The sequence below is a fragment of the Oncorhynchus keta genome, chromosome 14 (assembly GCF_023373465.1).
Source record: "Oncorhynchus keta strain PuntledgeMale-10-30-2019 chromosome 14, Oket_V2, whole genome shotgun sequence".
NCBI lineage: Eukaryota > Metazoa > Chordata > Actinopteri > Salmoniformes > Salmonidae > Oncorhynchus > Oncorhynchus keta.
In genome coordinates, this window is record NC_068434.1 from 35332366 (window position 1) to 35348416 (window position 16051).

At 49.6% G+C, this 16051-nt stretch overlaps 1 protein-coding gene across 1 annotated transcript in view; it reads right to left on the reverse strand.

Moving 5' to 3' along the window:
• The window catches only part of setbp1 (SET binding protein 1), a 63787-nt gene extending 49447 nt beyond the window's left edge, over positions 1–14340 (reverse strand). Inside the window, 1 exon segment of the mRNA XM_052461610.1 lies at positions 13660–14340. The gene's annotated coding sequence lies outside the window, so the exon portion shown is untranslated.
• Positions 14341–16051: the final 1711 nt, after the last annotated feature.

Sequence of the window (16051 nt, forward strand, 5' to 3'; positions counted from 1 at the left end):
ACTGTGAGCAACCACACAGTGACCATACACTGTGAGCAACCACACAGTGACCATACACTGTGAGCAACCACACAGTGACCATACACTGTGAGCAACCACACAGTGACCATACACTGTGAGCAACCACACAGTGACAACACAATGTGACCAACCACACAGTGACAACACACTGTGACCAACCACACAGTGACAACACACTGTGACCAACCACACAGTGACAACACACTGTGACCAACCACACAGTGACAACACACTGTGACCAACCACACAGTGACAACACACTGTGACCAACCACACAGTGACAACACACTGTGACCAACCACACAGTGACAACACACTGTGACCAACCACACAGTGACAACACACTGTGACCAACCACACAGTGACAACACACTGTGACCAACCACACAGTGACAACACACTGTGACCAACCACACAGTGACAACACACTGTGACCAACCACACAGTGACAACACACTGTGACCAACCACACAGTGACAACACACTGTGACCAACCACACAGTGACAACACACTGTGACCAACCACACAGTGACAACACACTGTGACCAACCACACAGTGACAACACACTGTGACCAACCACACAGTGACAACACACTGTGACCAACCACACAGTGACAACACACTGTGACCAACCACACAGTGACAACACACTGTGACCAACCACACAGTGACAACACACTGTGACCAACCACACAGTGACAACACACTGTGACCAACCACACAGTGACAACACACTGTGACCAACCACACAGTGACAACACACTGTGACCAACCACACAGTGACAACACACTGTGACCAACCACACAGTGACAACACACTGTGACCAACCACACAGTGACAACACACTGTGACCAACCACACAGTGACAACACACTGTGACCAACCACACAGTGACAACACACTGTGACCAACCACACAGTGACAACACACTGTGACCAACCACACAGCGACAACACACTGTGACCAACCACACAGCGACAACACACTGTGACCAACCACACAGTGACAACACACTGTGACCAACCACACAGTGACAACACACTGTGACCAACCACACAGTGACAACACACTGTGACCAACCACACAGTGACAACACACTGTGACCAACCACACAGTGACAACACACTGTGACCAACCACACAGTGACAACACACTGTGACCAACCACACAGTGACAACACACTGTGACCAACCACACAGTGACAACACACTGTGACCAACCACACAGTGACAACACACTGTGACCAACCACACAGTGACAACACACTGTGACCAACCACACAGTGACAACACACTGTGACCAACCACACAGTGACAACACACTGTGACCAACCACACAGTGACAACACAATGTGACCAACCACACAGTGACCATACACTGTGACCAACCACACAGTGACCATACACTGTGACCAACCACACAGTGACCATACACTGTGACCAACCACACAGTGACCATACACTATGACCAACCACACAGTGACCATACACTATGACCAACCACACAGTGACCATACACTATGACCAACCACACAGTGACCATACACTGTGACCAACCACACAGTGACCATACACTGTGACCAACCACACAGTGACCATACACTACGACCAACCACACAGTGACCAACCACACAGTGACCATACACTGTGACCAACCACACAGTGACCATACACTATGACCAACCACACAGTGACCATACACTGTGAGCAACACAGTGACCATACACTGTGACTAACCACACAGTGACCATACACTATGACCAACCACACAGTGACCATACACTGTGACCAACCACACAGTGACCATACACTGTGAGCAACACAGTGACCATACACTGTGACCAACCACACAGTGACAATACACTGTGAGCAACCACACAGTGACCATACACTGTGAGCAACCACACAGTGACCATACACTGTGAGCAACCACACAGTGACCATACACTGTGAGCAACCACACAGTGACCATACACTGTGAGCAACCACAGAGTGACCATACACTGTGAGCAACCACACAGTGACCATACACTGTGAGCAACCACACAGTGACCATACACTGTGAGCAACCACACAGTGACCATACACTGTGAGCAACCACACAGTGACCATACACTGTGAGCAACCACACAGTGACCATACACTGTGAGCATCCACACAGTGACAACACAATGTGACCAACCACACAGCGACAACACACTGTGACCAACCACACATTGACAATACACTGTGACCAACCACACAGTGACAACACACTGTGACCAACCACACATTGACAATACACTGTGACCAACCACACAGCGACAACACACTGTGACCAACCACACAGTGACAACACACTGTGACCAACCACACAGCGACAACACACTGTGACCAACCACACAGCGACAACACACTGTGACCAACCACACAGTGACAACACACTGTGACCAACCACACAGTGACAACACACTGTGACCAACCACACAGTGACAACACACTGTGACCAACCACACAGTGACAACACACTGTGACCAACCACACAGTGACAACACACTGTGACCAACCACACAGTGACAACACACTGTGACCAACCACACAGTGACAACACACTGTGACAACACACAGTGACAACACACTGTGACCAACCACACAGTGACAACACACTGTGACCAACCACACAGTGACAACACACTGTGACCAACCACACAGTGACAACACACTGTGACCAACCACACAGTGACAACACACTGTGACCAACCACACAGTGACAACACACTGTGACCAACCACACACTGTGACAACACACTGTGACAACACACTGTGACCAACCACACAGTGACAACACACTGTGACCAACCACACAGCGACAACACACTGTGACCAACCACACAGTGACAACACACTGTGACCAACCACACAGTGACCAACCACACAGTGACCATACACTGTGACCAACCACACAGTGACCAACCACACAGTGACCAACCACACAGTGACAACACACTGTGACCAACCACACAGTGACAACACACTGTGACCAACCACACAGCGACAACACACTGTGACCAACCACACAGCGACAACACACTGTGACCAACCACACAGTGACAACACACTGTGACCAACCACACAGCGACAACACACTGTGACCAACCACACAGTGACAACACACTGTGACCAACCACACAGTGACAACACACTGTGACCAACCACACAGTGACAACACACTGTGACCAACCACACAGTGACAACACACTGTGACCAACCACACAGTGACAACACACTGTGACCAACCACACAGTGACAACACACTGTGACCAACCACACAGTGACAACACACTGTGACCAACCACACAGCGACAACACACTGTGACCAACCACACAGCGACAACACACTGTGACCAACCACACAGTGACAACACACTGTGACCAACCACACAGCGACAACACACTGTGACCAACCACACAGTGACAACACACTGTGACCAACCACACAGTGACAACACACTGTGACCAACCACACAGCGACAACACACTGTGACCAACCACACAGTGACAACACACTGTGACCAACCACACAGTGACAACACACTGTGACCAACCACACAGTGACAACACACTGTGACCAACCACACAGTGACAACACACTGTGACCAACCACACAGTGACAACACACTGTGACCAACCACACAGTGACAACACACTGTGACCAACCACACAGTGACAACACACTGTGACCAACCACACAGTGACAACACACTGTGACCAACCACACAGTGACAACACACTGTGACCAACCACACAGTGACAACACACTGTGACCAACCACACAGTGACAACACACTGTGACCAACCACACAGTGACAACACACTGTGACCAACCACACAGCGACAACACACTGTGACCAACCACACAGCGACAACACACTGTGACCAACCACACAGTGACAACACACTGTGACCAACCACACAGTGACAACACACTGTGACCAACCACACAGTGACAACACACTGTGACCAACCACACAGTGACAACACACTGTGACCAACCACACAGTGACAACACACTGTGACCAACCACACAGTGACAACACACTGTGACCAACCACACATTGACAACACACTGTGACCAACCACACAGTGACAACACACTGTGACCAACCACACAGTGACAACACACTGTGACCAACCACACAGTGACAACACACTGTGACCAACCACACAGTGACAACACACTGTGACCAACCACACAGTGACAACACACTGTGACCAACCACACAGTGACAACACACTGTGACCAACCACACAGTGACAACACACTGTGACCAACCACACATTGACAACACACTGTGACCAACCACACAGTGACAACACACTGTGACCAACCACACAGTGACAACACACTGTGACCAACCACACAGTGACAACACACTGTGACCAACCACACAGTGACAACACACTGTGACCAACCACACAGTGACAACACACTGTGACCAACCACACAGTGACAACACACTGTGACCAACCACACAGTGACAACACACTGTGACCAACCACACAGTGACAACACACTGTGACCAACCACACAGTGACAACACACTGTGACCAACCACACAGTGACAACACACTGTGACCAACCACACAGTGACAACACACTGTGACCAACCACACAGTGACAACACACTGTGACCAACCACACAGTGACAACACACTGTGACCAACCACACAGTGACAACACACTGTGACCAACCACACAGTGACAACACACTGTGACCAACCACACAGTGACAACACACTGTGACCAACCACACAGTGACAACACACTGTGACCAACCACACAGCGACAACACACTGTGACCAACCACACAGTGACAACACACTGTGACCAACCACACAGTGACAACACACTGTGACCAACCACACAGTGACCAACCACACAGTGACAACACACTGTGACCAACCACACAGTGACAACACACTGTGACCAACCACACAGCGACAACACACTGTGACCAACCACACATTGACAACACACTGTGACCAACCACACATTGACAACACACTGTGACCAACCACACATTGACAACACACTATGACCAACCACAGCCTCTGAGGAGGATGTCACAGCACTGTATCTACACTGAAGTGGCCTCTACCACAGTGGTTCCCAACCCTTTTCGGTTACTGTACCACCGAATGAATTTAGCTCTGCCCAGCATACCCATGAAGTACCTCCTCATGTGCATTTTACCAGCAGGCATATAGTGTCTTGAGTCTTCTCAAGTACCCCTGTGGATACACCAAGTACCCCCAGGGGTCCTAGTATTAAATGATGTTTACAACTGAGGCAAAACCATATAAAACAGCTGCCCCAGCTGAATGTCCATGTAGCGTTTGTATCGGCTTTGGCAAAACACAACTAATAAGACCTATGGACTGGATTATAGTTTCACCAACCCTTCTCTGTTACTTCTGTTACTGGAAATGAGACTGTGTTTATGTAAGGATGACCCTTACTGGGCCTCTCTCGCTCTGAGCCTCAGACACACACACACACACACACACCTCTCTGTAACCGTGTAGACAGCAGGGTGATTGTGAGAGGCCAGACTGGCTGCATAAATAGCTTTATTATGTTCCTAAAGCTGCCAGCTCTGCCCACAGCTTCCATCTAAGCAGCATAAGGACTTTCCTTCAGTCTCTTTCCTCACTCTGTGTGTGTCTGTGTGTCTGTGTCTGTGTCTGTGTCTGTGTCTGTGTGTGTGTGTGTGTGTGTGTGTGTGTGTGTGTGTGTGTGTGTGTGTGTGTGTGTGTGTGTGTGTGTGTGTGTGTGTGTGTGTGTGTGTGTGTGTGTGTGTGTGTGTGTGTGTGTGTGTGTGTGTGTGTGTGTGTGTGTGTGTGTGTATCTATAACTGAAGTACTTTCTGTGTTGAACTATAACGTTTGAGGGAATGAACAGTAGGGCTGTAACAGGCCAGAATTGTTCAAATCTCACCAACTACTACTCCCAACCTATATACGTACCTGAAGAGTACCAATGAAAGCTGTGATTCTCTTCCTTGTGCATATGGGTATGAGAGGGAGAGAGAGAGAGTTCACTGCCCAGCCCGAAACAACCTTTTAAGGCTGCAGCAGCCTTAGACCTGAGGTGGACTTACAAATAGCTCACACACACACACACACACACACACACACACACACACTGGGTCAATCTGATTGCTCTTGTAGAAGATTTGGTGCTGCAGAGACTCATACATCTGATGCCAGCTATTCTATCTTTCACTCACTCCATTTCTCTCCCTTGCTCTGTCACTCGCTCTCTCTCTCTCTCCATCTCTCCCCGTCTCTCTCCCTCCCTTGTCTAGCTCAGTTAGTAGAGCATGGTGCTTGCAACGCCAGAAATGTGGGTTTGATTCCCGTGGCCATCCTAGGTAAAATGTATGTATGGCTTGCATGCACGACTGTAAGTCATTTAGGATTACAGTGTCTGCTGAATGGCATAAACTCTCTCTGCTCCCGACTGTTTCTTTAACAGGGAAAGGTAGAGGAGGATGAAAGGATGAAACTGCCTGTAGAGACCAGTGGCTCCCTAACAGTTGACTGCTATGAGCTAACTGACGATTTGCCCCCCTTGCTCTTCAGGCTGTGTCCTAACTAAAAACACTGATTATGTTTACTAGTTAAACCACGCTTTAAGAAACGGCATGTGAGCTGTCCCCCATGGTACACACACACGCGCACGCACACACACAAACATGCTCACACACACAGGGACTGAGCTGGATAAAACATTCTAACACATCATGTGAGAGTGAGGTAACATAGCCAGTCTGGCTGTGGTTGCATAATGCCCTTGATACAGTACACACACGCGCTTGCGTGCGCACCAGCCTGGACACACACACACACACACACAAACACAAACACACACACACACACACACACACACACACACACACACACACACACACACACACACACACACACACACACACACACACACACACACACACACACACAGGGTTTGGGGAGCACTTAGCAGGAACTCAGACTGCTACAACATCAGGAACTACTTTATTTTACTCTATTAGATTAATGCTCTGTGTGTGTGTGTGTGTGTGTGTGTGTGTGTGTGTGTGTGTGTGTGTGTGTGTGTGTGTGTGTGTGTGTGTGTGTGTGTGTGTGTGTGTGTGTGTGTGTGTGTGTGTGTGTGTGTGTGTGTGTGTGTGTGTGATACATGGCTAACTCTGCTATCCCTGATCACAGAACCAAAGGACACACAGACAGGTCCTCAACATGCACACTGTCATTGAAGCTAGCCTGCTGTATGAGCATGGCTGCAGAACAGCAGATGACTGTTAAACCATTTCAAATGCAGCAGTAGACACAAAATGGCTGTCAGTGAAAACACCTAACTCTCTGCCTTGCCCCCCTCTCCTTCTCTCTCCCTTCCCTCTGCCTTGCCCCCCTCTCCCCCTTCTCTCTTCCTTCCCTCTGCCTTGCCCCCTCTCCTTCTCTCTCCCTTCCCTCTGCCTTGCCCCCTCTCCCCCTTCCCTCTGCCTTGCCCCCTCTCCTCCTCTCCCCTTCCCTCTGCCTTGCCCCCTCTGCTCCTCTCCCCCTTCCCTCTGCCTTGCCCCCTCTGCTCCTCTCTCCCTTCCCTCTGCCTTGCCGCCTCTCCTTCTCTCTCCCTTCCCTCTGCCTTGCCCCCTCTCCTTCTCTCTCCCCTTCCCTCTGCCTTGCCCCCCCTCTCCTTCCTCTCCCTTCCTCTGCCTTGCCCCCTCTCCTCCCTCTCTCCCTTCCCTCTGCCTTGCCCCCTCTCCTCCTCTCCCCTTCCCTCTGCCTTGCCCCCTCTGCTCCTCTCTCCCTTCCCTCTGCCTTGCCTTGCCTCTCCTTCTCTCTTCCCTCTTCCCTCTGCCTTGCCCCCCCTCTGCTCCTCTCTCCCTTCCCTCTGCCTTGCCGCCTCTCCTTCTCTCTCCCTTCCCTCTGCCTTGCCCCCTCTGCTCCTCTCCCCTTCCCCTCTGCCTTGCCGCCTCTCCTTCTCTCTCCCTTCCCTCTGCCTTGCCCCCTCTCCTTCTCTCTCCCTTCCCTCTGCCTTGCCCCCTCTCCTTCTCTCTCCCTTCCCTCTGCCTTGCCGCCTCTCCTTCTCTCTCCCTTCCCTCTGCCTTGCCCCCTCTCCTTCTCTCTCCCTTCCCTCTGCCTTGCCCCCTCTCCTTCTCTCTCCCTTCCCTCTGCCTTGCCCCCTCTCCTTCTCTCTCCCTTCCCTCTGCCTTGCCCCCTCTCCTTCTCTCTCCCTTCCCTCTGCCTTGCCCCCTCTCCTCCTCTCTCCCTTCCCTCTGCCTTGCCCCCTCTGCTCCTCTCTCCCTTCCCTCTGCCTTGCCGCCTCTCCTTCTCTCTCCCTTCCCTCTGCCTTGCCCCCTCTCCTTCTCTCTCCCTTCCCTCTGCCTTGCCCCCTCTGCTCCTCTCCCCTTCCCTCTGCCTTGCCGCCTCTCCTTCTCTCTCCCTTCCCTCTGCCTTGCCCCCTCTCCTTCTCTCTCCCTTCCCTCTGCCTTGCCCCCTCTCCTCCTCTCTCCCTTCCCTCTGCCTTGCCGCCTCTCCTTCTCTCTCCCTTCCCTCTGCCTTGCCCCCTCTCCTTCTCTCTCCCTTCCCTCTGCCTTGCCCCCTCTCCCCCTTCCCTCTGCCTTGCCCCCTCTCCTTCTCTCTCCCTTCCCTCTGCCTTGCCCCCTCTGCTCCTCTCTCCCTTCCCTCTGCCTTGCCGCCTCTCCTTCTCTCTCCCTTCCCTCTGCCTTGCCGCCTCTCCTTCTCTCTCCCTTCCCTCTGCCTTGCCCCCTCCTCCTCTCTCTCCTTCCTCTGCCTTGCCCCCTCTCCCCTGGCTTCCCTCTGCCTTGCCCCCTCTCCTTCTCTCTCCCTTCCCTCTGACTTGCCCCCCTCTCCTTCTCTCTCCTTCCCTCTGCCTTGCCCCCTCTCCCCCTTCCCTCTGCCTTCCCTCTGCCTTGCCCCCTCTCCTCCTCTCTCCCTTCCCTCTGCCTTGCCCCCTCTCCTCCTCTCTCCCTTCCCCCCTGCCTTGCCCCCTCTCCCCCTTCCCTCTGCCTTGCCCCCTCTGCTCCTCTCTCCCTTCCCTCTGCCTTGCCCCTCTCCTTCTCTCTCCCTTCCCTCTGCCTTGCCCCCTCTCCTTCTCTGTCCCTTCCCTCTGCCTTGCCCCCTCTCCTTCTCTCTCCCTTCCCTCTGCCTTGCCCCCTCTCCTTCTCTCTCCCTTCCCTCTGCCTTGCCCCCTCTCCTTCTCTCTCCCTTCCCTCTGCCTTGCCCCCTCTCCTTCTCTCTCCCGCCCCTCTGCCTTGCCCCCTCTCCCCCTTCCCTCTGCCTTGCCCCCTCTCCTTCTCTCTCCCTTCCCTCTGCCTTGCCCCCTCTCCTTCTCTCTGCCTTGCCCCCTCTCCTTCTCTCTCCTCCCTTCCCTCTGCCTTGCCCCCTCTCCTTCTCTCTCCCTTCCCTCTGCCTTGCCCCCTCTCCTTCTCTCTCCCTTCCCTCTGCCTTGCCCCCTCTCCTTCCCTCTCTCCCTTCCCTCTGCCTTGCCCCCTCTCCTTCTCTCTCCTTCCCTCTGCATTGCCCCCTCTCCTCTGCCTTGCTCCCTCTGCCTTGCCCCCTCTCCCTTCTCTGCTTGCCCTTCCCTCTGCCTTGCCCCCTCTCCTTCTCTCTCCCTTCCCTCTGCCTTGCCCCCTCTCCTCCTCTCTCCTTCCCTCTGCCTTGCCCCCTCTCCTCCTCTCTCCCTTACCTCTGCCTTGCCCCCTCTCCTCCTCTCTCCCTTCCCTCTGCCTTGCCCCCTCTCCTCCTCTCTCCCTTCCCTCTGCCTTGCCCCCTCTCCCCCTTCCCTCTGCCTTGCCCCCTCTCCTCCTCTCTCCCTTCCCTCTGCCTTGCCCCCTCTCCTCCTCTCTCCCTTCCCTCTGCCTTGCCCCCCTCTCCTCCTCTCTTCCTTCCCTCTGCCTTGCCACCTCTCCTCTTCTCTCCCTTCCCTCTGCCTTGCCCCCTCTCCCCCTTCCCTCTGCCTGGCCCCCTCTCCTTCTCTCTCCCTTCCCTCTGCCTTGCCCCCTCTCCTTCTCTCTATGGCGCACCCTCCCATCCCCAATCCCCACTCTCTGCCAAAAGGTGTTCCTGTACTGATACTTAGCTCAGTCTGCCAACAGTTAGATTTGTCCTTGGATCTCTTTCCTCTATTCCCCCTCCCTTGCCCCTCTGACCAGCTCTTTCTCCCCCCTCCTCTCACTCTCTCTCTTCTCTTCTCTTCTCCACCTCTCTCTTGCCCAACCTCCCCCTCCCTCATCTTGCTACCTTCCTCTCTCCCTCTCTTCCTCAACCCTCTCTCTCAGATGGAAAGGAAACAAGCAGAGAAAGCCACTAGAGCCGATTGGATCTCCCTTTACAATAAGTGTCCCTATAATACCTATGCACTGGTAGCTACAGTCTCTGGGTCTGCTCTTGACTCAGGTCTCAAAACAGATTTACAATCACATATGACCGATAAGATAATAGAGAGCTGGACCAAACTTCACCATTTTCAAAATTTGAGAGAGAGAGAGAGAGCGAGAGAGAACCCAGGAACTCTTATAGGGATGCCCTGTCCCTGCTCTGTTATAGGAGGACAAAGTATCTTTAGATCCTGCTATGACTCCAACCCCAACAGCACTCCTGCCCATATCATGGGATGAAAATTTGCTCCAGGAATCCAAAGTGAATCCAAAACAGAGCGAGAGCCTCTGTTAGTACGCTACTGTGAGTCCACCATCCAGTATGTTGCCAGTTGCCGTGACAACAGAAGCCTCACACCAACATCTCCTCACCATTTCTCAGTGTCTCAATCCAGCACCTGCTACTTCTCATTATGCCACTACATCACTCAGCAATACCTCTATACTGTAGCTATGTCACTCAGCTATACTCAATCTGCCCTACCCACACAACACATATCAGATACAGAATTGGTATCACTAATTGTTCTGGCAATCCTCCCAAAACTTCATTGGGAGGCAGGATGTTGGAAATGCTTTTTACACTTGTATCACAAACCATTTTTGAGAAAATCATAATGGAAGTGGCAATTTCAGGCCCTTTTTAGACATATACATGGCTCCTGTAATGCTACAGACAACATCTTGGTGTAATTACACTTAGTGTATAAAACATTAAGAACACCTTCCTAATATTGAGTTCCACCCCTTTTTGCCCTCAGAACAGCCTCAATTCGTCGAGACATGGACCCTACAAGATGCCACGCCTTCCATAGGGATGCTGGCCCATGTTGGACTCCAATGCTTCCCACAGTTGCGTCAAGTTGGCTGGATGTCCTTTGGGTGGTGGACCATTGTTGATACACACGGGAAACTGTTGAGTGTGAAAAACCCAGCAGCATTGCAGTTCTTGACACACTCAAACCGGTGCGTCTGACACCTACTACCACACCCCGTTCAAAGGCACTTCAATCTGTTGTCGTGCCCATTCACCCTCTGAATGACACACATACACAATCCATAGCTCAACTGTCTCAAGGCTTAAAACTCCTTATTTAACCTCTCCTTCCCTTCATCTATACTGATTGAAGTGGATTTAACAGGTGACATCAATAAGGGATCATAGCTTTCACCTGGATTCACCTGGATTCACACTATGTCATGGAAATAGCAGGTGTTCCTAATGTGTTGTACACTCAGTGTATACTCCTTATAGTGTGCTCTAAAATATGGAGTATATTTATATTCTGAAATACACATTTTCACATTAATTTATTCAACATTCCAAATATTATTATAAATATCTCAAAAGTATTATTTTTGACTTTGCTTATTTTTATACATATTGTTTGGAACAACATAGGCCTACTCTTCAATCAGCTGCTGTTGATGAAATTATATTTTTTTTATACATAGAAATTGACATTATAGGTTATTAACCAATCACAGCCCTCCTGTAGGATTGCACATTCAGCAAATCACCAGCAGAGGGAGTTCCCTTTGAATCCATTTTCCTATTCACTGCGTTGGTGGTGTTGATAAAATGTATCATAACTTTAAACTTAGCAGAGCGCCCACTCTGGAAATGTGATGTACTTATAGAGTATTTTATTTAAAACCATATGTCTAAAATTGAACAAAATCTAAAAGGGTACTTTTGTTATATTCATAGTTTTAATGTTAAATAAATGAATGTGTAACATTTTATTTCAGGAAGTAGCGATACACCATATTTTATAGCACACTGTTAGGAGTATAATGACACCAAGGTGTTTTCTGTATCATGTGCGGTTCACAGATCATTGGGTATTACAGGAGACGTGTATATCTCTAAAAAGGGCCCAAAATGCCCACTTTCATAATGATTCCCCCCCAAAATGTGTGTTACAGAAGTAAAAAGCATATGAAACATCCTTCCACTCAATGAAGTTTCTATGTGAGAATTGTCCGAAAAATCTGAGATACCCTAAATATTTTTGAGCCATGCAGGTAAATTTCAACCCGTGTGTGAGTGTGTAGGCTACTGTAATAGAACTAGCATTGAATCGCCCCATTACAGTAGCCTACACACTCACACACTGGTTCTAATTTACCTGGTCTAATTTCTCTAATGGATCACACTGTATCCTACAACAAGAGCATACAAGTTAACAGTTTATTTGAGAAAACAACCACTATTACACCAATCAGTGAAATAATTCAGGGGTAAGAAGATGGTAGGCCTGCCCTGGCCTGTAACTGGTTTCTTGAAGTAAGCTCAAAGCACACCTGTCCTGACCCTGACACTAAAGTGGAAGGCTCTACTTGACCGTCCTGTTTCAGCTGCTATGGTAACAGTGGACAATATATTCTGGCACTTACTCTGAACAACTCCACAGTTAGTTAACTACCTGGTACCAAATGGTACATAGTGGTGCTCATTTCAGTTCAGCGCAAAGACACTGGAAAGTCATTTGTTATTAAGCAATAATTATGTAAGTGCTACTTTGCTCTTATATCCAGCCATGTAAATACCAGGTAAAACACTCCACCCTGAAATCAGATCTTGGTGATCCAGTGATCTGCTTGCTTTGGCTCTCTCTCACACAGGCCAGGAGGGTTTCAAACAGCCTATAGAAGGACTAAAGTGTCCTTATAGGCTAGCCTACAACACCATCGGCCCTTCTCAAAAGGTTTGGACCTCTCGGTGTAATGGGTTGTTTTATACACTCTCAAAGTGTGGCATGTATCTTACAGTGATTTCATCAATCTGCAGTTGCCTTCAGGATGTGTGTATAACCCTTCACACCACCACTTGGACCATAAATAGGCTCACTCTACAACTCACTCTCATCAGAGGTCTGGACCCTTAATGGCACAGGACGCAATGCACTTGCCAAAGGGTTAGTGGTTCAAGACCAGGCCGAGGCCAGTGGGGAATGCCTACGTCTTCCACCTGCTCCACAACACACGCACACGCGCGCACATACACACACACTAGCCTACTAGTGAGATCAAAACTCGCTACAAATTAACTGTTTATTTTGAGATATTGCATTCTCTTTTTTTAAACCACAGCCAACCGCAAAATAAAGTATCGTAAATTAATAAAATCATGTTCAACTCACATTTATACTACAATAACGCAAGTGTGTAAGAGATTATGGTCAACTACTTACCCATGTCCAATGTTGTCGAACACTTGAGACTATTGTGTAAATATGTCATCAAGATCATTTAAAATCCATTTGGTCACATTTACAGAACCGGCGTCTGCACTGACAGCGTCCTTGGTAGCTGTCAAATGGAGCAAGTTTTTTTATACAGAAAACCTGAGGAAAATGGCGTCAACAGTGCGCTGAAAAAAAGGCAAAAATAATTATAGCCGATCTGATAATCAAATCAATGTTCACAAAAATCCAAGGTTGTGATTGAATCAACGTCCTTTTCCTGTGAAATATAGCGCGTAAAAAACCTTGCTTACGGGTTTACTAAGCACAAGATTTACAGGGCCACTGCAGAGATCCCATCGCCATGTCCGTGGCTGGTCAGTCCGCGAGTTAAGCGCTGCTTCCCTCTCAATCCTTGACTCCGGGTGAGGATCGGAGCAAACCGTTTTACTGCATTGAAAACAAACCAGCAGAACACAGATTGTATCCGAATAGCCTCCAACCCCACATTGAACGGTAACGTCACTGGAGAGATCGTGGTTGGATGCGTAAAAGTGGGAGAAGGTGTTGGTTATCAGAAGACTGGTGTTTTCCCTTCCCGGTGGGTCGGAATTGGGGGGGGGTGTTCTGTTCGCTCGCTCTAGCTCCGTGTGTGTCAGGTTCGGTTGATAATGATCTCACCGAGAGACGGGACTGTAGAGGCAGCTCGCGCTTTGGTAGAGAGGAGAAGAGCGCAGTGTCGCCTCCACCTGGTAGCGGGTGGTAGACTAGTCTAAACCCACTTCCCTACTAGCCTACACACAGGACATTCCTGTTTGTTTCAACCTGTTTCATAACAGGAAAGGTGATCACTGGTCAGTTCCCGTCAATCACCAACTTTTACTGTAGGCCTATGTATACTCTGTATGTGATATCCTACTACCACGTCTGATGTTATGTCAAATAGTGTCACAGTCACTTGAATAATCCAGTCATATTATTACTCTGAAAGCTTCCTCCTCTTTCGGATTTGGAGCAACACCAAAATGGTTTTATTTGATCGTAACAGTGTTGTTTACGTCCCTCTCCATGAATTAACCTAGGCTCGACCCAACGACCCTAGCACACATCGACAACAGTCGCCCATGAAGCAGCGTTACCCCGGGGCTCTTGTAGAGCAAGTGAAACGACTCGGCGACTTCGATGTCTCGGAGTGATGTCACTGATTGAAAGCTATTAGCGCACACTAATAACTAACTAGCCATTTCACATCAACACAGCATTGTGTGTCTTGTGTAATTTTTCATGCATAAACAACAGTATGTGCATCCTGTGCTTCTAGGAGGATAGAATATATATATTTACAGAACAAATAGAGCTGAATAATGATTCAGATAAAACGTAGGTTAGCATCTGCCGCATAGCAACTGGACAGTGTGTTTGCGTATCGGTGTGTGTTTGTGCGGTCAGGTTAGCATAACAGTGCTGACATTTCCACACACACACACACACACACACACACACACACGCTGAATTCGTTGAGCGGATTATTGCCATTTCTCTTTTGTGGTTGTTAGAAGCTATAGCAACAGCGACAGTAAAAAAAAATTACTAGGCAAGTCAGTTAAGAACACATTCTTATTTTCAATGACAGCCTAGGAACAGTGGGTTAACTGCCTGTTCAGAACAACAGATTTGTACCTTGTCAGATCAGGGATTCGAACTTGCAACTTTTCAGTTACTAGTCCAACGCTCTAACCACTAGGCTACCCTGCCACCCCACTTGTGTCCCAACATCTCATAGTGAGATGCTGTAAAGTGGGATGCTCTCTGTTGAAAAGGCTCTAATTGTTCTCACACATGGATCATTTCAAAGGATAGAATGAGCTGCAACTCTCTAAACCGAAACCCCAACTCTCTGCCCTATCCTCGTCCTCTAACCAGAATTCCTGATTCTGTATCAGCTCCTATCTCACCCAGTGTATTCACATTAGGCAACCGGCCTCAACAAGTAGTCCTTCGGACAGATTTGAAGTGGGATACAGGTGTCCTCAATTCATTCCTCCACCCTCAATGTCGAACCTCAGCCTGACTCTGCCGTAGCCGGGTCCGACACGTGTGAGACACAAGCAGGTGGAACCTTCACTTTGTCACAGCCAAGTGCAGCAAGCACACATCCAGCAGGAGCGGGCCTAAAGAGGAGCCTGTTTGTAGGTGAAAAGAGCCAAAAACATCCCCCAGTCCATCTGAGAGATGATGAGGTTTACCCCCAACATAACCCGATCTCAAAAGAGATTATTCACACAACTACTGCAGCTATCTGTGGCAGACTACCCTCAACACTCTCCATCCAAGCCGTCTTCCTCAGAGCCTACATTATGGAGGCCCCAACACATGAAGGCCTGCCATTTCTCCAGTCTCT